The sequence below is a fragment of the Pavona decussata genome, unplaced genomic scaffold, assembly GCF_977016875.1.
Source record: "Pavona decussata unplaced genomic scaffold, jaPavDecu1.1 SCAFFOLD_22, whole genome shotgun sequence".
Taxonomy (NCBI): domain Eukaryota; kingdom Metazoa; phylum Cnidaria; class Anthozoa; order Scleractinia; family Agariciidae; genus Pavona; species Pavona decussata.
Genome location: NW_028145445.1, coordinates 408,157 through 430,842, shown reverse-complemented (window position 1 = coordinate 430,842; position 22,686 = coordinate 408,157). Strand labels below are relative to the sequence as shown.

The following is a 22,686-nucleotide window of genomic DNA, read 5'->3' as shown; positions in this document are numbered from 1 at the left end:
TGGGGGTTAGTTTCTTACGTTTGGGATTTAGTTTCTATACGTTTTGGGGGTTAGCGATTCTTACGTTTAGGGGTTAGTTTAATAAAGTTTGGGGGTTAATGATTCCTAAGTACAGGTGTTAGTTTTGTTTTTTACGTTTAGGGATTAGTAATTCTTACGTTTTTGGGTTAGTTTTCTTACGTTTAGGGGTTATTATTTTTAACGTTTTGGGGTTAGTTTTCTTTCGTTTGGAGGTTAGTAATTAATACGTTTAGTGGTTAGCTTTTTTAAGTTTGGGGGTTAGTGATTCTTACGTTCAGGGGTTAGTTTTCTTACCTTTTGTTGTTAGTGATTCTTACGTTTAGGGTTTTTTTTTTTTACGTTTAGGGGTTAGTAATTAATACGTTTGGGGGTTAGTGATTTTTACGTTTTGGGATTAGTTTTCTTACGTTTGGGGGCTAGTAATTCTTACGTTTTGGAGTTAGTTTTGTTAACGTTTGGTTTGTAATAACTCTTATGTTTGAAGGTTAGTTTTCTTACGTTTGTGGGTTAGTGATTCTCACGTTTAGGGGTTAGTTTTCTTACGTTTAATTGTTAGTAATTTTTACGTTTGGGGGTTAGTGGTTTTTTCGCTTGGGGGTTAGTTTTCTTAAGTTTGCGGGGTTAGTGATTCTTACGTTTGGAGGTTAGTTTTCTTACCTTTAAGGGTTGATGATTCTTAAGTTCGGGGGTTTGTTTTCTTACGTATGGTGGTTAGCGATTCTTACGTTTGGGGGTTAGTTTTCTTACGTTTCGGGGCTAGTGTTTTTCACTTTTTGGGTTAATTTTCTTACGTTTGGGGGTTAGCGATTCTTACAATTAAGGATTAGTTATTCTTACGTTTAGGGGGTAGTTTTCTTAAGTTTGGGGGTTAGTTATTCTTACGTTTTCTGGGTTAGTTTTCTTACTTTTCGGGGTTAGTGATTCTTACGTTTAAGGGGTTAGTGTTTCTTACGTTTTGGGGTTAGGTGTCGTATGTTTGGGGGTTAGTAAGTCTTACTTTTAAGGGTTAGTTTTCTTACGTTTTGCGGTTTGTTATTCTTACGTTAGTGGGTCAGTTTTCTTATGTTTTGTGGTTAGCGATTCTTACGTTTGGGGATTAGTTTTCCTACGTTTGTGGGTTACTAATACTTACGTTTGGAGGTTAGTTTTCTTACGTTTGGGGTTTTTGATTTTTACGTTCGGGGATTAGTTTTCTTACGTTTGGGGGTTAGTGATTCCTACTTTTGGGGGTTAGTTATTTTACCTTTGGGGGTTAGTGATTTTTAGGTTTTGGGGTTAGTTATTCTTACGTTTTGGGGTAAGTTTTATTACGTTTAGGGGTTAGTGATTCTTTTTTTTTAAGGTTAGTTTTCTTACGTTTTCGGGTTCGTAATTCTTACGTGTGGGGGCTAGTAATTCTTACGTTTGGTGGTTAGGTTTCTTACTTTTGTGGGTTAGTAATTCTTACGTTTGGGGATTGGTGATTCCTACGTTTGGGGTTTTTTCTTCTTACGTTAGAGGGTTAGTAATTGTTACGTTTGTTGGTTAGTGATTCTTACGTTTAGGGTTTTGTTTTCTCACGTTTGAGAGTTAGTAATTGTTACCTTTGAGGGTTAGTTTTCTTACGTTTTGGGGTTACTGATTCTTACGTTTTTGGGGTTAGTTTTCTAATGTTTTACGGTTTGTAATTGTTACGTTTGGGAACTAGTTTTTGTTACGTTTGAGGGTTAGTAGTTCTTACGTTTAGGGGTTAGTTTTTTTACGTTTAAGGGTTAGTGATTCTTACATTCGGGGGTTAGTTTTCTTACGTTTAAGGGTAAGTGATTCTCACGTTTGGGTTCTAGTTTTATTACGTTTGGGGTTTAGTGATTCCTACGTTTTTGGGGTTAGTTTTCTTACGTTTAGGGGTTAATAATTGTTATGTTTGGGGGTTAGTTTTCTTACGTTTAAGGGTTAGTGATTGTTACGTTTGGGTTCTTGTTGTCTTACGTTTGGGGGTTAGTAATTCTTACGTTTATGGGGTTAGTTTTTTTACGTTTAGGGGTTAGTAATTCTTACGTTTTGGGGTTAGTTTTCTTACGTTTAGGGGTTAGTGATTCTTACGTTTGGGTTCTAGTTTTCTTACGTTTGGGGTTTAGTGATTCTTACGTTTTTGGGGTTAGTTTTCTGACGTTTAGGGGTTAGTAATTCTTACGTTTGGGGGTTAGTCTTCTTACGTTTAAGGGTTAGTGATTCTTACATTTGGTTTCAATTTTTTTTACGTTTGGGGGTTGGTTTTTTTACGTTTGGAGGTTTGTTTTATTACGTTTGGCGGCTTTATGATTCTTACGTTTTTGGTTTAGGTTTCTTACTTTTAGGGGTTAGTTTTTTTACGTTTGGGGCTTAGAGATTCTTACGTTTTTGGGGTAGTTTTCTTACGTTTGGGGGTTAGTGATTCTTACGTTTGGGTTCTAGTTTTCTTACGCTTAGGGGTTAGTTTTCTTACGTTTGCGGCGTTAGTGATGCTTACGTTCGGAGATTAGTTTTGTTACGTTTGGAGGTTAGTTTTCTGACGTTTTGTGAGTTAGTTTTTTTTTACTTTTTGGGGTTAGTGATTCTTACGTTCAGGGGTTAGTGTTTCTAACGTTTTGGGGTTAGTTTTCTTACGTTTGGGGGTTAGTAAGTCTTACATTTATTGGTTACTTTTGTTACGTTTTGCGGTTTGTTATTTTTACGTTAGGGGGTCAGTTTTCTTACGTTTTGTTGTTAGTGATTCTTACGTTTAGGGATTAGTTTTCCTACGTTTGGGGGTTACTAATACTTACGTTTGGAGGTTAGTTTTTTTACGTTTGGGGGCTAGTGATTTTTACGTTCTGGGATTAGTTTTCTTACGTTTGGGGGTTAGTTATTTTACGTTTAGGGGTTAGAGATTGTTACGTTTTTTGGGCTAGTAATTCTTACATTTGGGGGTAAGTTTTCTTACGTTTAGGGGTTAGTGATTCTTATGTTTTGGGGTTAGTTTTCTTACGTTTTCGGGTTCGTAATTTTTACGTGTGGGAGTTAGTAGTTCTTACGTTTGGTGGTTAGTTTTTTTACGTTTAGGGGTTAGTGATTCTCACGTTTAAGGGTTAATAATTCTTACGTTTGGGAGTTAGTGACTCTTATGTTTTGGGGTTAGGTTTCTTACGTTTGGGGGTTAGTAATTCTTACTTTTGGGAATTGGCAATTCCTTCGTTTGGGGGTTCATTTTCTAACGTTTGAGGGTTAGTAATTGTTACGTTTGGTGGTTAGTGATTCTTGCCTTTAGGGGTTATTTTTCTTACGTTTTGGGGTTAGGAATTCTTACGTTTGTGGGTTACTGATTGTTATGTTTTGGGGTTAGTTTTCTAATGTTTGATGGTTTGTAATTCTTACGTTTGGGGGCTAGTTTTTCTTACCTTTTAGGGTTAGTAATTCTTACGTTTAGGGGTTAGTTTTCTTACGTTTAAGGGTTAGTGAGTCTTACACTCGAAGGTTAGTTTTCTTACGTTTAAGGGATAGTGATTCTTAAGTTTGGGTTCAATTTTTTTACGTTTCAGGGTTGGTTTTATTACGTTTGGAGGTTTGTTTTATTACGTTTGGGGGTTAGTGATTCTTACGTTTTTGGTTCATTTTTCTTACGTTTAGGGGTTAGTTTTTTTACGTTTTGGGCCTAATTGCTTCTTACGTCTTTGGAGTTAGGTTTCTAACGTTTAAGGGGTTAGTGATTCTTACGTTTGGGAGTTAGTTTTCTTACGTTTGGGGGTTAGTTTCCCTACGTTTGGGGGTTGGTTTTATTACGTTTGGAGTTAGTGATTCTTTCGTTTGGGTTCTAGTTTTCTTACGTCTGGGGTTAGTGATTCTTTCGTTTGGGTTCTAGTTTTCTTTTGTTTTGGGGGTTAGTTTTTTTAGTTTGGGGGTTGGTTTTATTACGTTTTGGGGTTAGTAATTCTTACGTTTGGGGGTAAGTTTACTTACGTTTAGGGGTTAGTGATTCTTACGTTTTGGGGTTAGGTTTTTTACGTTTTCGGGTTCGTAATTCTTACGTGTGGGGGTTAGTGATCCTTACGTTTGGTGGTTAGTTTTTCTACGTTCGGGGGTTACTAATACTTACGTTTGGAGGTTAGTTTTTTTACGTTTTGGGGTTAGTAAATCTTACGTTTGAGGGTAAGTTTTCTTACGTTTAGGGGTATGTGATTCCTACGTTTGGGGGTTAGTTTTCTTACGTTTGGAGGTTAGTGATTCTTACGTTTGGGGGTTACTTTTTTTACGTTTGGAGGTTAGTAGTTCTTTCGTTTTGGGGTTAGTTTTCTAACGTTTGAGGGTTAGTAATTGTTAGGTTTGAGGGTTAGATTTCTTACGTCCTGGGGTTACTTTTGTTACGTTTGGGGGTTAGTGATTCTTATGTTTGGGGTCTCTTTTTTATTACGTTTGAGGGTTATTGGTTCTTACATTCGGGGATTAGGTTTGTTACATTTGGGGTTAGTAATTTTTACGTTTGGAAGTTTGTGATTTTTACGATTGAGGGTTAGTGATTCTTACGTTTGGTGGTTAGTTTCCTTTCTTTTGCAGGTTAGTGATTCTTAAGTTTGAGGGTTAGTAATTCTTACGTTTGGGGGTTAGTGGTGCTTACGTTTAGGGGTTAGTTTTCTTACGTTTGGGGGTTAGTAATTCTTACGATTGGGGGTTAGTTTTCTTAACTTTAAGGGTTGGTGATTCTTACGTTTTGGGTTTTTTTTTTTTTTACGTTTAAGAGGTTAGTAATTATAACGTTTAAGGGTTATTTTTTTTTAGGTTTGGAGGTTAGTGATTCCTACGTTTTGAGGTTAGTTTTCTCAGGTTATGGGTTTAGTTTTCTTACGTTTGGAGGTTAGTGATTCTTGCGTTCTGTGGTTAGTTTTCTTACGTTTGGGGGTTAGTGATTCTTAAGTTTGGGAGTTAGTTTCTTACGTTTCGGGATTAATGATTCTTACGCGCTCAGGGGTTAGTTTTCTTACGTTTGGGGGTTAGTGATTCTTACGTTTTGTGGGTTAGTTTTCTTACGTTTGGGGCTTACCGATTTTTACGTTTTGGGGTTAGTTTTCTAATGTTTGAGAGTTTGTAATTCTTACGTTGGGGGGCTAGTTAGTAATTTTTGCGTTAAGGGGTTAGTTTTCTTACGTTTAAGGGTTAGTGATTCTTACATTCGGGGGTTAGTTTTCTTACGTTTGGGGGTTAGTGATTCTTACGTTTGGGTTCTAGTTTTCGTACGTTTCGAAGTTAGTAATTATTGCGTTTGGGAGTTAGTTTTTTTACGTTTGGGAGTTAAGTTTTCTTACGTTTGGGGGTTAGTGATTCTTACGGTTTTGGGGTTAGTTTTCTTACGTTTACGGGTTAGTAATTCTTACGTTTGGGTTCTAGTTTTCTTACGTTTTTCGGTTAGTTTTCTTACGTTTAGGAGTAATTATTTCTTACGTTTGCGGGTAAGTTTTCTTACGTTGGGGGGTTGGTGATTTTTCACGTTCGGGGGTTATTTTTCTTACGTTTAGGGGTTAGTGATTCTTACGTTTGGGGGTTAGTTATCTCACGTTTGGGGGTTAGTGATTCTTACGTTTTCGGGTTAGTAATTCTTACGTTTGGGGGTAAGTTTTCTTAGGTTTAGGGGTTAGTGATTCTTACGTTTTAGGGTTAGGTTTCTTACGTTTTCGGGTTTGTAATTCTTACGTGTGGGGGTTAGTGATCCTTACGTTTGGTGGTTAGTTTTCTTACGTTGGGGGATTAGTGATTCTCACTTTTGAGGGTTAGTAATTGTTACTTTTGGGGGTTAGTGATTCTTACATTTTGGGGTTAGGTTTCTTACTTTTGGGGGTTAGTAATTCTTACTTTTGGGGCTTGGTGATTCCTAGGTTTGGGGGTTTATTTTCTTACGTTTGAGGGTTAGTAATTGTTACGTTTGGGGTTTAGTGATTCTTACGTTTAGGTGTTAGTTTTCTTACGTTTGGGTGTTAGTAATTTTTACGTTTGGGTTTTTTTTTTTAAGTTTAAGGTTGTGTGATTCTTACTTTCTGGGGTTAGTTTTCTTACGTTTAAGAGGTTAGTAATTATTACGTTTAAGGGTCATTTTATTTAGGTTTGGAGGTAGGTGATTCCTACGTTTTGGGATTAGTTTTCTTACGTTATGGAGTTAGTGATTCTTATGTTTGGGGGTTAGTTTTCTTACGTTTGGAGGTTAGTGATTCTTGCGTTCGGTGGTTAGTTTTCTTACGTTTGGGGTTTAGTGATTCTTAAGTTTGGGAGTTAAGTGACACTTTCTCTAAGAACGGTCCACTGCGTTTCGGGTCGGAAAAAAGTTTGCCCTCAAACTTTGCCCAGTAAATGATCTTGGGTCGTATGCTAATGAAATGAATTTAGTTTTTGGAAATACGTTAAAATAGATTTTTTACAGGTCTCAACAGTCAGAGCGGTCGAGGACCTAAATTTGGGCGTGGCGAAAATAGAAAATTGCATAAAATTGATGAGCTCGCTGCTCGAAAACCAGGAAACGCCACGAAAATTCATTATAATTCCTAAGTTAAGTAATTCTTCAAAGGTATGAAATGCATATTTATTTGGATTTGTTTTAATTTTTAGGGTCACAAAAATTAATATTAGTAACCTTCATTAAAACGCTTTCTGAAAACCGGTGAAAGTACCCTGTCTTTGCCGGCATTTATTTCACAAGTCCAGACCGAACTATTCTAAATTCCAACTGAACTTTGCTAAACAGATGTTAGAAAGCACAGAAATATAAAAATACCTTGCGCTTTTTATCTTCCTTGATCACAGCGACTTCGCACTTTTGGTGCTTTTGCGAATATGAAACCGGCATTATGCAAATGAGGTTGTTGATCAAATTCAGATTGTTATAAAACAAAACATTCTTAATCGCTAAATTTTACCATTCTAAATTAACCACACCAAAAAACACACAAAATAACACGCATAAACGGTTTTAACCGTTTACAAATGCCTTAAATTGGTGAATAATTCGGCCCCGATTTTATGACACTTTGTGGGGAATTTTTATGCTCCGTAAAAACTAAAATCTTACTTTAAGACGTTTTTTACACTTAATTCTGGTGCTGTGATAAGACAGCGCGTAAATCTCATTTGAAGACGATTTATCTTAGGATAAGACGATTTTCTTCTTATTTATACGATGATGGCGTCTTAGATTAAGACGATTTTTTCTTAGATTCAAAGTGCTGTGGTAAGTCATATTTTCATCTTAACTCAAGATTTGAACAATCTTATTCTAGATGCTTTAGATTCTCAATTTAAGTTTCGAAGCAAGGAAGAAATCTTCAATCTAACTGCAACGGTCACTACATTCAAAAACAGGAAGCGTTTAATACTGTTAAGCTTGAACATGATACATGCAGCAATGAAAACACAACAAATTTCAATCCATAGTACTTTATTAAAACCAAATCTGAAATGACACAACTTATACAAATCCGCTTACCGTAAATTCGCAGGAAAACAGAGGTCGGGCCGCGGCATTTTAAATACTGTTTTGTTGGTCTTAAAAGTCCCGTAAATTATAAACTTTGCATTGCAGATTGTCTGAATTGTCACTACACTCATTCCTTTGATCGGTGACGCAGCAGAATTGCAAGCTCATCTTGGTTTTCAAAAAACAGGCGGTTTAGAAAGCGACAGTATAAATTTCTTCATTCCATTTTCATTCCGCTAAGTGTGCAGTGCATGCGGTTAAGTTCGTGTATAGTTACAACGTTTAGCCGAGGCTTTAGTGTATTTGATGTCCAGATGTCTTCTCATTTGAATATTGAAGTTGTTGTCTCGAAATTCTTGTAAATTCTCCACTCTCTACTGCTTGAAAAATATTAACGGCTTGTTTTAAGTCTGAACAAGGTGAGAGTTTGCGATGAATCAAAGCTCCAGACTCCAGCCCAGACTCCGCGTCTGCAGAGTTTGGATCAAAATCAACCAATCAGAAGAGAAGTCCTGTTCCCTATGAGGTCTGCACTTTTTTAATGAACCAATCAGGAAGGGCTTTCGAAAATTTGGATCCTTTTGTGTTGGAATTTCTATTTCTTCCAAGTTAGCCTTTTTTTATTTATTTATTTTTTTTTACCGAGAACTAAAATGGTGAGAGTAGAGATCGGCGTATTAAATCGCCGCTTTCTGGCATGTCAGATATCGGCGATTAAATTCGCCAAATGTGCCCGTTCCCGCGATTTTTTTACGCTCATCGCTGCGAATTGCCAGTAAAGTCAATCAGTCAGGTTATCACAGGAACAACGCCGCGATCGGCGAAAAAAAATCACCAGGTGTGTCCGCATCAATCGGTGGCGAAAATCACTTGCGATTTTCGCTGGCGATCAAATTCGCTGCGATCGTCGTATAAAATGCCAGGTGTGTCGCCAGCTTAAGGCGTATTGCATCTTGCGTAGGATGGCAGTATCTTATAGCCTGCTTAGGCGTCTTAAAATTTCCACAAGACCAATAAACGTCTTAAAATAAGGACCCCATCGACTCAGATTAATATAATTAAGACTGATCTTTCTTAAAGTAAGATGCCTCAATGTTGATTAAGATAAGCGCCGTCTCAAATGAAGACGATTTAAAGACAATATTTAAGACGATCTTTTATCTTATATACTAACTGAGACTCCGATAGTCTTCATTTAAGATCTCCTGTGTTAAAATAAGATGATCACCGTCTCAATTTAATGTGGTGGTGGTCTTACATAAGACGGGAAACGTAAGGTAAAATCTTAGTTTAAGATTTTAGTTTTTACGGAGTGCAAATTAGTCTGTCTGCTAAACAGTATTTAGGTTCTAAGAAACTTATTTTCATTATTATTATTATTGTTGTTAGTATTATTTGTTTTTCCATTTTTGCATGTTTGCTTTGTTGACGCCATTCAATTGGTATTCATTGCTTGAAGGTCCTTTAGGAAGTAAAACATTTCGCTGAGTTTGGCCTACTGCCATCTGAATTAATCACAAATCACTGAAATTGACAAGCAGACTAGAAGGAGGATGCCGGCCTGTACATCCCTCCACGTTAAGTGCCTTTCTCAATATATAGATAATATAAACTTCTGCACCACACCACGAAAAAGATTTCGGTGGTCTAGAAGTTGTTTTAGCCATTTGTCTTTTGAAGTGCAAGTTGTCATTCTATTACAGTTCGCAAAAAATTTCCATGTAGTAATAAGAAAAAATTGAATTCGCTTTAGTAAAACATGTGATTTATTAATTTTCAAAAGCTGGGCATTATCAATATGTTGCTCAAATTGAATTGATAAGAACTTGTACATGAAAGCCGGAAGGAAAAACAAACTGCACAGAAAAAGAAAGATTTCCTAGGAAGCGAGGGAAGGATAATCCGTCTATCCGTCCGTCGCGATGTGTTCCGGTTGCAATCCCGGCGGACTGGTGTCTCGCTCTGAGAGTTTCACTCCAGGCCCTTCGACGCAAATGCCAAAGCTTCTAACCTGTACTTTTTGGTGTAGTTAATATTTTTAATGTAATGTCTCATTGTTTCAGTGTAATTATTTTAAAGTCATTATTACTGAAAATTCAACACGAGCTTTCCTCCTAGAGAAAGATAATCAAATCCCACATTAAGGAGCATCAGTACAGTATATTGTTGCGGTGTTGTTTATAGCGTAAGTGTAATTTTAAAACTACTCCAAGCTAGTTGACAGACAGTCCACTAAAATACCATAAATCCTCGAAAAAGTGCTACCTCTCGAATACGCGCCCCCAATGTGTCCTGGAAATGTTCGCCATAATTCCATTCCATACCATTTAGAGCACCCTTGGGACACTGAAGGTGTCATTACCAGCTCAAAAAGGACAGCAGGGAAAATCTGAAATTTGAAATAAGTGCCCTGGACCCTCAACTGGCATGAGGTTAGAAGCGTGGCTTAGAATTTGAACTTGACGCTTATGAGAAACAATTACATGTACTTTATTGCACATGTATTTCATTGAACATAAACAGCTCGTTTACGACTTACCCTCAAATTTGAATCTGCATTAAAGAGTTTTGTAGCCCAATCCACGTCCCGTATTCCTTATTCCCTTTATACAAATTTCTCGATCCTTGACGTCAAGACTTGGGTAATAAGGGAAATTGTGCATTCCGAAACAAGATGTCGTGCTTCCTGTCACGTTCGGGGATTTGTAGTGATTCAAGAGGCATTTCAGGTTTCTTTAATTTGCTTCATTGCACTGAATCAATAGAAAGCCACCTTGCGTCTGTTCATTTATCGCGAGAAACTATAACGGAGGGAGAGCTAATCCTGGCCAGGGCTGGCCTTTTTGATTTGGAACAGACCGTCGTAGAACAAATGTCGGTATGCGCCAAACATAGGCACACCTTGGGGAAGTTCTGGCGCCCGAGAACAGCATGCCAGTATCCCGCTCATCAGGGACGTCCTGGTACGTAGGAGCCAGAAGGGGGCAAAGAGCCGGTATTCTGTTACTCTTGAGATGTCTAAGGCTATTCATCAAATGTATGGTGTCCTTGTCCAAATCGGTTCAGGTGCGTACATAATAGTTACTTCCTTGTGACCGTTCTCTTACATAAAATCAGTTATAGCAAACTGACTTTTATTTATGATGAAGAACTTCAAGTTGGTGTTGAATTTTTCTAGGATTTAATTTTGCAACATGTTTAGAGTGAAAATGTGGCGGGGAAGTGTGCCTAATTCGAGCTCCCTGTCTGAGATTTTTTTCTCACGGCATTTGCCGGTATTTTCGTTCAGTTTGTTGGCTTTTACAATTAGCGTCTAATTGAATTATCTACCTCTGTTGGTAATTGAATGATCTTCGCTTTTCTCCCTGTTTTATTTTCTTCTTTCGCACACGCGGTAAAGTTCCCAAAACAAAGACCCTCGTTTAATACTTTTGGATGTAGCAGCCTTTCCTTTTTGCTCTTGCTGGTTTCACACTAATATTGCGACAGAATTGGAAATGTAGAGGCATTCTTGACATCTCATTATGTTTTTGAAATATCGGGTTCTTTGGTACACAGTATGTGATATGTTATTGGCCATCTCTTTTCTTTGCATATGATATTCTCCAAAAATGGGCGTAAAAAAATCGGGTGGAAAGGAGTAAAGGAAGAGCAAAGAAAAAAAACAAGGCGCGCTCGAGTTTATCCCCTTCCCCAGTCCCTCCTCGGTTTATTAACCTAAAGTAGCCCTTGCGGAGCAGAAAGATACCTGTCGTGTTTTAGATAATTCTTTACTTTAGGAGGTCTCTGTGAATATAATGAAAATTGTCCAATTTTATCGCCTTCGGGGGGTTAAGGGCACCCCCACTCTACCCCCCCCCCCCCATATTGCGTATCAAAACGAAATTGTACTGAAACATCCCCCGATAAAAAAATGTTCATGTGGTATTTTCACATATGCTTCTTAGACTGCGTAGCGCAGTAGCCTGAACATGAGAAATAAGTCCGAAGTCAGTTGTAGAACCTTCCTTGAGTAATTTGACTTTCTTTTTGATCAAATAAGTTATTTGCAACAACTGCCGCAACCAACACAATACCTCTGTGAAAGAAATGCCTTGGATCTTCCGTGCAACTTCGGAAAAGGAATCTGTACAAACGTCCAATCCAGGAGCGAGGTGAGTTATTTTGTAAAAATATCTACCAAAAAATGTAGGTATATAGAGAAAAATCAGACTATAACATCGTTTCTAACCTTTCGTAAAGAAAAGAACTCGTCGCGCGCACCTTTTAAAATCTTGATATTTATGAATGCAGCCTGGCTTATAATAAGTTTAATCCTATTTGATTAGTTTGAATCAATTTGTTACAGCAAGGCAATCTCCGCGATAAGATAAACATTGCCATATTTGGCGATATTCGTTATAAGATAAAGCACAATAACAACATGTGGGACGGCCCCGTCATTGTGTCAAGAATTTTTTACTCCATACTGCAGCCCCATTTACGCCGGTCTCTATACAAATGGCTGTCGCGTTCAAAAAATGGCTATTGCATTAAATTGAGGGGCATTTTCAGTATCTGCTTTAGGGGGGGGGGGGGGGGGGGTTGTTGCGCACGCTTTGGGAGCGTCAAAAAACATATTAATAGCTACAATCTTGGACAATTGAAATAAAAAATTAAGACCTTTTTTTTTTCAGTGATTGAAACATGGCGCGTTTTGCTTTGCACGCAAATTCATACTGATTGATTTAGAGGGGAGAATGAGGGACCAATTTTTTTTCTTTTATTCTGCCCAAGACATAACTCAAAATAAAGCACAAAAAGAAGGTTGACCCCCTCCAAATTACACATTTAAAATCGATTGAGTTTCGAGATGGAGATGACCAAGGTAGTAAAGTCTACATTTAAACTAATTCACTCCCTTTTGATGCACTTATGCTTTTTACAGCAAGCACATGCAACCGAAAAGGAACACACCCCGTCTATTTTTTTGTACATAAGTACACTAAAAATGCCGTTGTTCCAATTTTGCTGGCTCTCAATTAAAATTAATTTTTCATTTTAAGGCCTTGCAAAGAAGCAGCATCAGCTCAACTCCAGTCTTCAATGTACTCAGCCATAACACCCTGTGTTTTGAGGCGGGGATGCAACTCTGATGAAACTTGGACGCCTTCAGCCTTGCTTGCGTTTGACGATAGCATGGAAATGGACGAATTTGGATTAACTGAAGAAAATAATGGAGGGCCAGTGCAAGTTTTCAATTCCTGCATTGACAGCCTTGCCGATGCTGCAAGAAAGCCTAAAATCGATCCCCTGGAGTCACAAGTAGCTTGCTGGGAAAGTTGCCCCAAAGCTGAAAGATCAGCAGTTGTCCAGAAAACAGAGCAGGTGTGTCAGTTGTTGTGTGATGTAATAGCGCCCAATGATGGAGAGCAATTGTTCCAGGCAGTAATAGATCAACACAACAATAAGACTGAAATTGGTGGTGTCGGCCTGAAAGCCCTCGTTGTTGCATATCAAAATGCCCCGTCCAGGTCTGTAAAAACACAAATACTGAGTATCTACGCCGATCGATTCACAAAAAAAGAGCTTAAAGAAATCCATAAGCCATTTGAAGATCTCTCTGAAAGGCAAATAAAGAAGGCAAGCTCAAGCGAAGATTGAAGGACCCGGAATACCTGTTGAAAGATTACCGCGACACAGAATCCGTGTGGATCAGCGCCAACTAGACCATTTCTTGGAGTTTAGCATGCGGCCATATTACTACCAAGATGTAGCTTACGGTACTCGCACCCTTAAACTTGAGAGTGGGGAAGAACTTGTTATGCCTAACGTCGTCCGCACAGTGGCCAGGTGCACTATCATTAACCAATACCTTGAACATTGCAAGGAAACTGGATTTAACCCGATCAGTAACTCCACCATGTGGAGAGTACTTGACGTCCAAGAAGCTTCACAGAGGAAATCATTGCGAGGTCTCGATAATACAGCAGCTGACGGTGCTGATGGTTTTAAGGATTTGCTAAGAATCGTAGACGAGCTAGAGCACGTTGGGGCAGCAAAAGACTGGTGTGAACAAGCTAGAAAGAAGCTTCGAGAAGGCAAGTTATATCTCAAGACTAAATACTGTGACCATTGCAGGGAGGATGGCAGCTCCTGCCCTGATCATTGTAGAGTCTTTGCTTTGAGCGATGCCAGTGACGCTGACTACCAGGACGCATGCAGCCACACCCATGACATGGCGTGCGCAGACTGCGAGAGCCTGAAAAGTATCGTGGAGGAAGTAGAAAGTGCCATTCCTAAGTACGAGGCACAGCTCGGAAAAGATCAAACAGACGACCTTCAGCATGACGCGAAGGGTGCCGCCTTTAAAATCTTTGAATGGAAAGCCCATATTTTACGAGCTCAGAATCAGGATCAAGCAAAGCAGCAAATTTTAAACTCCATAGAAGAAGATGAAGTGGTCATAGTAGTTGATTGGGCGATGAAGTTTACAGTCATGAAGTTTCGAGAGAAGCAGGCAGAGTGGTTTGCCAAGAGAGGAATCAATTGGCATGTGAGTAGCGTCATAACGAGACGAGAAGAAAGCCTTGAAGTAACCTGCTACGTTCACCTTCTTGACAGTTTTCGACAGGAGTGGTTTGCAGTGCTATCAATCCTGGAGAACCTTCTTTTTACCATTAAGCTGCGACACCCAGGAATAATTAAGGCCTACTTGAGATCAGATCCGGCCTTAAGAGTCCACGTGGGCCCAAAGAGGATAAGTAAGTAAGTAAGTACTTGAGATCAGATGAAGCAGGGTGTTACCACAATAGCAAGCTGGTTTCATCCTTCCGAGAGCTCGGATATCGCCAGGGGATAGAGATCGTCAGATACGACCACTCCGAACCTCAATCGGGAAAGGACATGTGCGATAGAATCTTGTGCCCGATTAAGGCAGCTATTAGAAGGTATTGTAACGAGGGTCATGATGTCGTATCTGCACAAGATATGCATACCGCTTTGAAAGAGAGGCCAGTTAAGGGGACGACAGCGACGGTATGCGCTGTCCAAGAGCAATACACAACGCTAGAGATAAGGAAGATTCCGAACTACAGCAATCTACACAATTTCGAGTTTACTAAAGAAGGCCTATGTGTCTGGAGAGCGTTCAATGTCGGTCCTGGGAAGTTTATTCCATGGAATGACATTGTAATTTGTCCGCAGAGAAAATCAGATCTCATGGAGAAGATCCCATTCTTCCTTACTACTGTTCGCCAGTTCACGTCAAAAGAGCAAAGCAGAGCCGATCTTAGTGAGGACAAGCTATATGAATGTCCCGAGTCAAGCTGCAATGAAGAGTTTCAAAGTCGGTCGGACCTAGACCTCCATATGAATATGTTTGGTCATCAAGAAATCCCGCGACAGCCTGGGAAGGAGTGTCTGTATGATAAGCTAAGGAGAGACTGGGTCAGCCACTTCCAGACATTAACAATACAAGGGAAAGGATTGACAGGAGCATCAGCAGCTGTGAAAGAATCCCTTTCAAGTACCCCACGATTACTGAAGGGCTGGGCACTTCACAAGAAGTGCAGAGGGGCGAGGTTTCCGGAAAAGGTTCGGCGGTATCTGATACATAAGTTTAATATTGGGCAAGGCACTGGCAGGAAAGAAGATCCAGCACAGGTTGCTAAGGATATGCGAACGGCTTCCACAATAGACGGAGAGAGAATGTTCGATAGAACGGAGTGGCTCTCTAAGTGTCAGATTCAAGGTTTTTCCTCGAGGTTATCAGCAAGCATCAAGCAGGGGCACCAGATGGACACAGAGCCTACAGAAAGTGAAAAAGAGGATACCGACGCAGAAGAGCTGGACGATCTGGTAGAGGAGTACGCTTGCGACATAGATGAGGAACGTCTAAGAGATACAACAGAGGTAGTCCTGGGGAAAATAGGCCTGACCCACCCAATCCTGTACGATATTTATGATTTGTGCACCTTGTCAAGAGATGGGAATCTACCAAGTTTCAAGGTTCCGATGCTTCGAGAGATGTGCAAACATTTTGATCTTTCAGTCCGATCCAAAGATACCAAGGCAGTCCTTCTTTCAAAAATGAAGGAAATGATCTCGGAGTGTAGTTGCAATGCAATGCCGAATAAGCAGTGAACAGTTATGTAATAACTGTGAAAGACAGGGACGAGATTAGGGAGCAACGGTCTCTGTAAACGTTTCAATTAACTAGCGCCGTATTTCTCAAGTAAAATTACGCGTTATATGCAATATATCAAACACGAGAAGATGTGTTTCATCAGATATCCAAACACTGAGAAGTAGGTTGAAAAAACGAGGCACGAATGAGTTTTTTTAAACGACTTCAAATGATCAATAATTCAAGGCTAAAGTTAGCAAAATTTTATGGTAATTAGGAAATCATATCCAAACCACAGTCACACTAGTGATGTAAATGAGTTCCTAGGGGAACTTTCCTAAAGGTAACGTAACATCTTTTGGTGTTTTGTGTGGGACTTTGCGCGCGGATTGCAACAAATTCCCACCATTTTGAAACCGCGTCTTTCCTATGAGAAAAATTGGGCGCTCCAGCGCGCGCGCAAATGGTGCGCGGTCATTTTTTTTCCCGGTATTTATCGGACTTCACAAATAAAACACGTTATATGTAAAGCATATAGCATAACAGTCATTTTGAAGTAAGCTTAGAAGATTTTAAGGAAGGATCTTGTCTTTTCATTTGTTAACCGCGTTTTACAGTTTCAAAGCGCGGTGCATGCAAAGGTCATTGTTTATATGAGGAAAGTCAACGGAGGCCATTCCCGCTCAGATTCCAAAAGTTAGTAGCTACACGCCAGTAAGCTTTAATTGTACGGTGTTGAATATTGCTTATCATGTATGAGAATAAAGAGTAATAATGTATTCAAAGCAGTGGTGAATGGAATCAATTTGGAGAAAATTAGGAAGTTAACTGAGGAGTTTAAAGGACCTTGACCTATAAACTTCTCCAGTACAGGAGTTATGTCGTTAAAATGCCGCATCCGGCAAAAGAAAACTTTCTTCATCAAATTGTTCTGTACGTTGGTCGTAGATCGGGAAAAAATAAGATGGTGTTGTTAGCATTGTCGTTTTAGTAGTCATTTACCAAATAAAAAAGGCAATCAAGAAATAATCTAGAGTGAAACACAGAATCAAGTGTTGTCGATTTCAATGCAAATCACAACATCCATTTAAAGCTGAATTGATCTTCACGTTTTTGATACCAAAAACGTGTACAAATTTTCAATAGTACTTTTCAAAAAATAAAAATCGACAGTAGGAAACAGCGAGATGAAAAATTTCTTTATATAGGACTAAGTTTCGTAGACAGCGCATTTAGCATATTAAATGTTTACATTATTTTACATAGCATTCTAAACAATACTAAATAATTCATCAGTTTAAAAGCATTTTTAGACGGTTAAACCCGTTTATGCGTTTTAGTTTTGTGTGCTTTTCGGTGTAGTTAATTTAGAATGGTAAAATTTAGCGATTAAGAATGTTTTGTTTTATAACAATCTGAATTTGATCAACAACCTCATTTGCATAATGTGGGTGTCATATTCGAAAAAGCACCAAAAGTGCGAAGTCACTGTGATCAAGGAAGATAAAAAGCGCAAGGTATTTTTATATTTCTGTGCTTTCTAACATCTGTTTAGCAAAGTTCAGTTGAAATTTAGAATGGTTCGGTCTGGACTTGTGAAATAAATGCCGGCAAAGACAGGGTACTTTCACCGGTTTTCAGAAAGCGTTCTAACGAGGGTTAATAATATCAATTTTTGTGACCCTAAAAATTAAAACAAATGAAAATGAATATGCATTTCGTACCTTTGAAGGACCACTTTACTTAGGAATTATAATGAATTTTCGTGGCGTTTCCTGGTTTTCGAGCAGCGAGCTCATCAATTTTATGCAATTTTCTATTTTCGCCACGCCCAAATTTAGGTCCTCGACCGCTCTGACTGTTGTGGCCTGTAAAAAATCTATTTTAACGTATTTCCAAAAACTAAATTCATTTCATTTGCATACGACCCAAGATGATTTACTGGGCAAAGTTTGAGGGCAAACTTTTTTCCGACCCGAAACGCAGTGGACCGCTCTTAGAGAAAGTGTCACTTAATTTCTTACTTTTCGGGATTAGTGATTCTTACGTTCAGGGGATAGTTTTCTTACGTTTGGGGGTTAGTGATTCTTACGTTTTGTGGGTTAGTTTTGGTACGTTTTGGTGTTACCGATTCTTACGTTTTGGGGTAAGTTTTCTAATGTTTGAGGGTTTATAATTCTTACGTTTGGGGGCTAGTTTTTTTACGTTTGAGGGTTAGTAATTTTTACGTTTAGGGGTTAGTTTTCTTACGTTCAAGGGTTTATGATTCTTACATTCGGGGGTTAGTTTTCTTTCGTTTAACGGTTAGTAATCTTTACGTTTGGGAGTTAGTTTTCTTACGTTTGGGGGTTAGCAATTCTTACGTTTGGGGGTTAGTTATTCTTACGTTTGGGGGTTAGTTTTCTTACGTTTAAGGGCTATTAATTCTAACGTTTAGGGGTTAGTTTTCGTACGTTTGGGGGTTAGCGATTCTTACTTTTGTGGGTCAGTGCTTCTTACGTTTGGAGTTAGTGTCATTTCGTTTAGGGGTTAGTAATCTTTACGTTTAGGGGTTGGCTTCTTTTACGTTTGGGGGTTACTGATTCTTACGTTTTTGGGTTAGTCTTTACGTTTGGGGGTTAGTATTTCTTATGTTTGGGGGTTACTGTATTTACGTTTGGGGGTTAGTGATCTCAAGCAGTTTAAGGCCTGGGTTTGAAGGGTGTTCAGAAATTATGAATGATCCCCTATATCTTCGGTTTCTCTGCCTAGAACAGGATGAAATTTTCCCTGAAAATTAAACTTGATGGTTTTTTTTTTGCCTTAACGTATAATTTTGATCACGTGACACATCACGAGACCAAGAAATGAAAATTACGTAAATCGACAATATGGCAGCGAATTTTCTTTATATATAGAACTGAATTAGTGTTTCCGAAGCAGATTTTAAATATTTAACTTTCTACGTTTGGAATGACTGTCCTTAAGTTTTTAAATTGGAGAAATTAACAATCAAAGGTTGAATTGCGGACTAAAAAATGACCTTTGTGCTGATAACTTTTTTCTGGAGAACAATGGACGATCATTCCAAACGTGAAGCGATTGAAATATTTAATCTTTATTAGAAACGCGTTTTTGTTTGATGTTTTCTCTTAAAACCGTCGCCTACCGGTCAAATCTTTGCTTTCTTCACAAAAACGATCACGTGACATGTCACGTAATCTATAGCACTACTTATTATGCTTAAAAATTTTCAGAATGATAAGACCTTTTTATCTTCCAAATTTTAGTTCAGTGTCATTCAATTTGTTAAAGTTATCTCGAATAAACCATTTTTCATCTTAAAAGCCCTTTACACAGGCCTTAAACTGCTCGAGATTCTTACGTTTTGGAGTTAGTTTTCTCACGTTTTGGGAGTTTATCGATTCTTATATTGGGGGGTTAGTTTTCTTACGTTTTAAGGTTAGTAATTCTCACGTTTGGGGGTTAATTTTCTTACGTTAAGCTGTTAGTTTTCTTACGTTTGTGGGTTAGTAATTCTTACGTTTAAGGGCTAGTTTTTTTACGTTTGAAGGTTAGTGATTCTTACTTTCGGGGGTTAGTTTTCTTACGTCTGGGGGTTACTAATTCTTACGTTTTTAGGTTAGTTTTCTTACGTTTGGGGGTTAGTGATTCTTACGTTTGGGGGTTGGTGATTCTTACGTTTTGGGGTTAGTTTTCGTACGTTTGGGGGTTAGTAATTCTTACGTTTTTAGGCTAGTTTTCTTACGTTTGGGGGTTAGTGATTCTTACGTTTGGGGGTTAGTTTTGTTACGTTTAAGGGTTAGTAATTTTTACCTTTTGGAGTTAGTTTTCTTATGTTTGGGGGTTAGTAATTCTTACGTTTGGTTATTAGTTTTTTTACGTTGAGGGGTTAGTGATTTTTACGGTTTGGAGTTAGTTTTCTGACGTTTGGGGGTTAGTTTTTTGATGTTTATGGGTTAGTAATGATTACGTTTGGGGGTTAGTGATTTTTACGGTAGGGGGTTAGTTTTCTTAGGTTTGGGGGTTAGATTTCTTACCTTTGGGGGTTAAAAAAATTCTTACGTTTGGGGATTATTTTTTTACATTTGAGATATAGCTATTCTTACGTTTTGGGGCTAGTTTTCTAACGTTTGGGTGTTAGTGATTCTTCCTTTTTGGGGTTAGTTTTTTTACTGTTGGGGGTTACTGATTCTTACGTTTTGGGGTTACTTTTTTTACGTTTAGGGGTTAGTAATTCTTATCTTTGGGGATTAGTTTTCTTGCGTTTGGGGGTTAGTGATTCTTACATTTGGAGGTTAGTTTTCTTACGTTTGGGGGTAAGTGATTCTTACGTTCTAAGGTTAGTTTTCTTACTTTGGGTGTTAGTCTTATTACGTTTGGGGGTTAGTTCTCTTACTTTTGGGGGTTAGTGATTCTTACGTTTGGGGGTTAGTTTTCTTACGTACGTTTAAAGGTTAGTAATTCTTTCCTTTTGGGGTTACTTTTTTTTGCGTTTGATGGTTAGTGATTCTTACGTTTGAGGGTTAGTTTTCTTACGTTTGGGGGCTAGTAATTCTTACGTTTGGGGTTAGTTTTGATACGGTTTGGGGGTTAGATTTCTTACCTTTGGGGGTTAGTAATTTTTACGTTTGGGGATTATTTTTTTATATTTGAGATATAGATATTCTTACGTTTAGGGGTTAGTTTTCTTACGTTTGGGTGTTAGTGATTCTTCCTTTTTGGGGTTAGTTTTCTTACGTTTGGGGGTAAGCAATACTTACGTTTAGGGGTTCGTTTTTTTACGTTTGGGGGTTAGTGAGTCTTTTGTCAGGGTGTTAGTTTTCTTACGTTATGGGGTAAGTAATACTTTCGTTTAGGGGTTAGTTTTCTTACGTTTGAGGGTTAGTGATTCCTATTTTTGGGGGTTAGTCTATTACGTTTAGGGGGTTTCTTACGGTCGGGGGTTAGTGATTCTTACGTTTGAAGGTTAGTTTTCTTACATTTGGGGGTTAGTAATCCTTACGTTTGGGGGTTAGTTTTCTTACGTTTGGGAGTTAGTGATTCTTACGTTCGGGGGTTAGCTTCCTTACGTTTGGGGGTTAGTTATTGTTACGTTTGGGGGTTAGTTATGTTACGTTTGGTTGTTAGTGATTCTAACGTTTGGGGGTTAGTTTTTGTCTGTTTGGGGGTTCGTAATTCTTATGTTTTGGGTTAGTTTTCTTACGTTTAGGGGCTAGTGATTCTTACGTTTTGGGGTTAGTTTTTTTACGTTTGGGGGTTCGTAATTCTTACGTTTGGTGGTTAGTTTTCTTACTTTTGGGGGATAGTGATTCTTACGTTTAGGGGTTAGTTTTCTTAAGTTTGAAGGTTAGTAATTCTTACGTTTAAGGTTAGTTGTTTTACTTTTAGGGATTAGTGGTTCTTACGTTTAGGGGTTAATTTTTTTACGTGTGGGGGTTAGTGATTCTTACGTTTGGTTATTAGTTTTCTTACGTTTGGGGGTTAGTAATTTTTACGTTTTGGAGTTACTTTTCTTACGTTTGTGGGTTAGTTTTTTTACGTTTATGGGTTAGTAGTTATTACGTTTGGGGGTTAGTGATTCTTACGTTTCGGGGTTAGTAACTCTTACATCTGGGGGTTAGTTTTCTTACGCTTGCGGGCTAGTAATTCTAACGTTTGGGGGTTAGTTTTCTTACGTTTGGGTGTTACTGGTTCTTACGTTTTGGGGTTAGTAAATCCTAACTTTAGGGATTAGTTTTTTTACGTTTGGGGGTTAGTGATTCTGACATTTGGAGGTTAGTTTTCTTACGTTTGGGGGTTAGTGATTCTTACCTTCTAGTGTTATTTTTTTTTATGTTTGGGGGTTAGTTTTTTTACGTTGGGGGGTTAGTGATTCTTATCTTTGGGGGTTAGTTTTCTTACGTTTAAAGCTTAGTAATTCTTACGTTTGGGGGGTTAATTTTTCTTACGTTTAAGGGTTAGTAATTCTTATGTTTGGGGGTTAGTTTTCTTACGTTTAAAGGTTAGTAATTCTTCTCTTCTTCTCCAATATTGCGGCCGAAATTTCAAATAAGTTAAAATTAAAAACGTATACTAGCAGTAGAAAGAGCGCTTTTACCTTAGTAAGCTTGCAAAGTTTTAGCAAAAAATGAAAAATTTACAGACGTTTGTAGGACTGGGGGTATGACGTATACCCCCAGTCACACAAACGTCTGTAAATTTGTCAAATTTCATCTTACATTTCTTAAGTTGATATAACACCTAATATGCTGGAACTTTGCAAGGTAACTAAAGTAAAGGTGCCCTTTCCAGTGCTGGTATGTTTTTCATTCAGTTAAATTTTAACTCATTTAATTCCGTTGCCGCCATTTTGGAGAAGGGTCTATCATAGCTAGCCTCCCACGCAGACGTTCTTAGGGGTTCGTCACGCGCTTCTGCCCCACAAACGTCTGCTGAAACGAACAGCCACTTCCGTTCGTCGGCAAATTGCCTTTGTCTGAACAGACCAATCAGCATTGACTCATTATGACAAGTAAAGCCAATCACATACTGCGAAACAACGGAAATCATCACCCGTGGAGATATTTTCGCTTCCGGACGTGCATATAGTTTATACGATTGAAATGTTTTTCCTTTCACAACACCCTGCATTTTCTTCAGTGATTTCACTGAGAGAAGCGGCAAGAATTCCAAGATTTGCCAATTTGTCTACCTGGTCTTTCATAAGATTTACAAGCGGCGAAACCACAACAACAATCAGTGACCAGCAGCTTCAAGAATTGAATTGTAAACAAACGATAGAGCTTGATAAATAAGTGACTTTCCATAACCAGTTAGAAGGTTTACGAACACATCAGTTTTCTTCTGCGCAAATTGCACTATGACTTCTCTTTGATACGCATTCAACTCCCTAATATTAAACGTTTGGCACACATGACCAAAAACCACAATTAAGTCCGCCATCCTGTTTAGGGTAATATTTTTAATATCAAACACGAGTTTACCCAAAGTTGGGAAACGGCTCCTGATTGGTCAGCAGTCGACAAACGGAAGTGGCTGTTCGTTTTAGCAGACGTTCGTGGGGCAGGAACCCCTAAGAACGTCTGCGTGGGAGGCTAATTATAGC

General features: G+C 38.5%; 1 long non-coding RNA gene across 2 annotated transcripts in view; it reads left to right on the top strand.

Moving 5' to 3' along the window:
- The window catches only part of LOC146486014 (uncharacterized), a 370,416-nt gene that overhangs the window by 263,716 nt on the left and 84,014 nt on the right, over window positions 1-22,686 (top strand). The gene's annotated exons all lie outside the window — the stretch shown is intronic.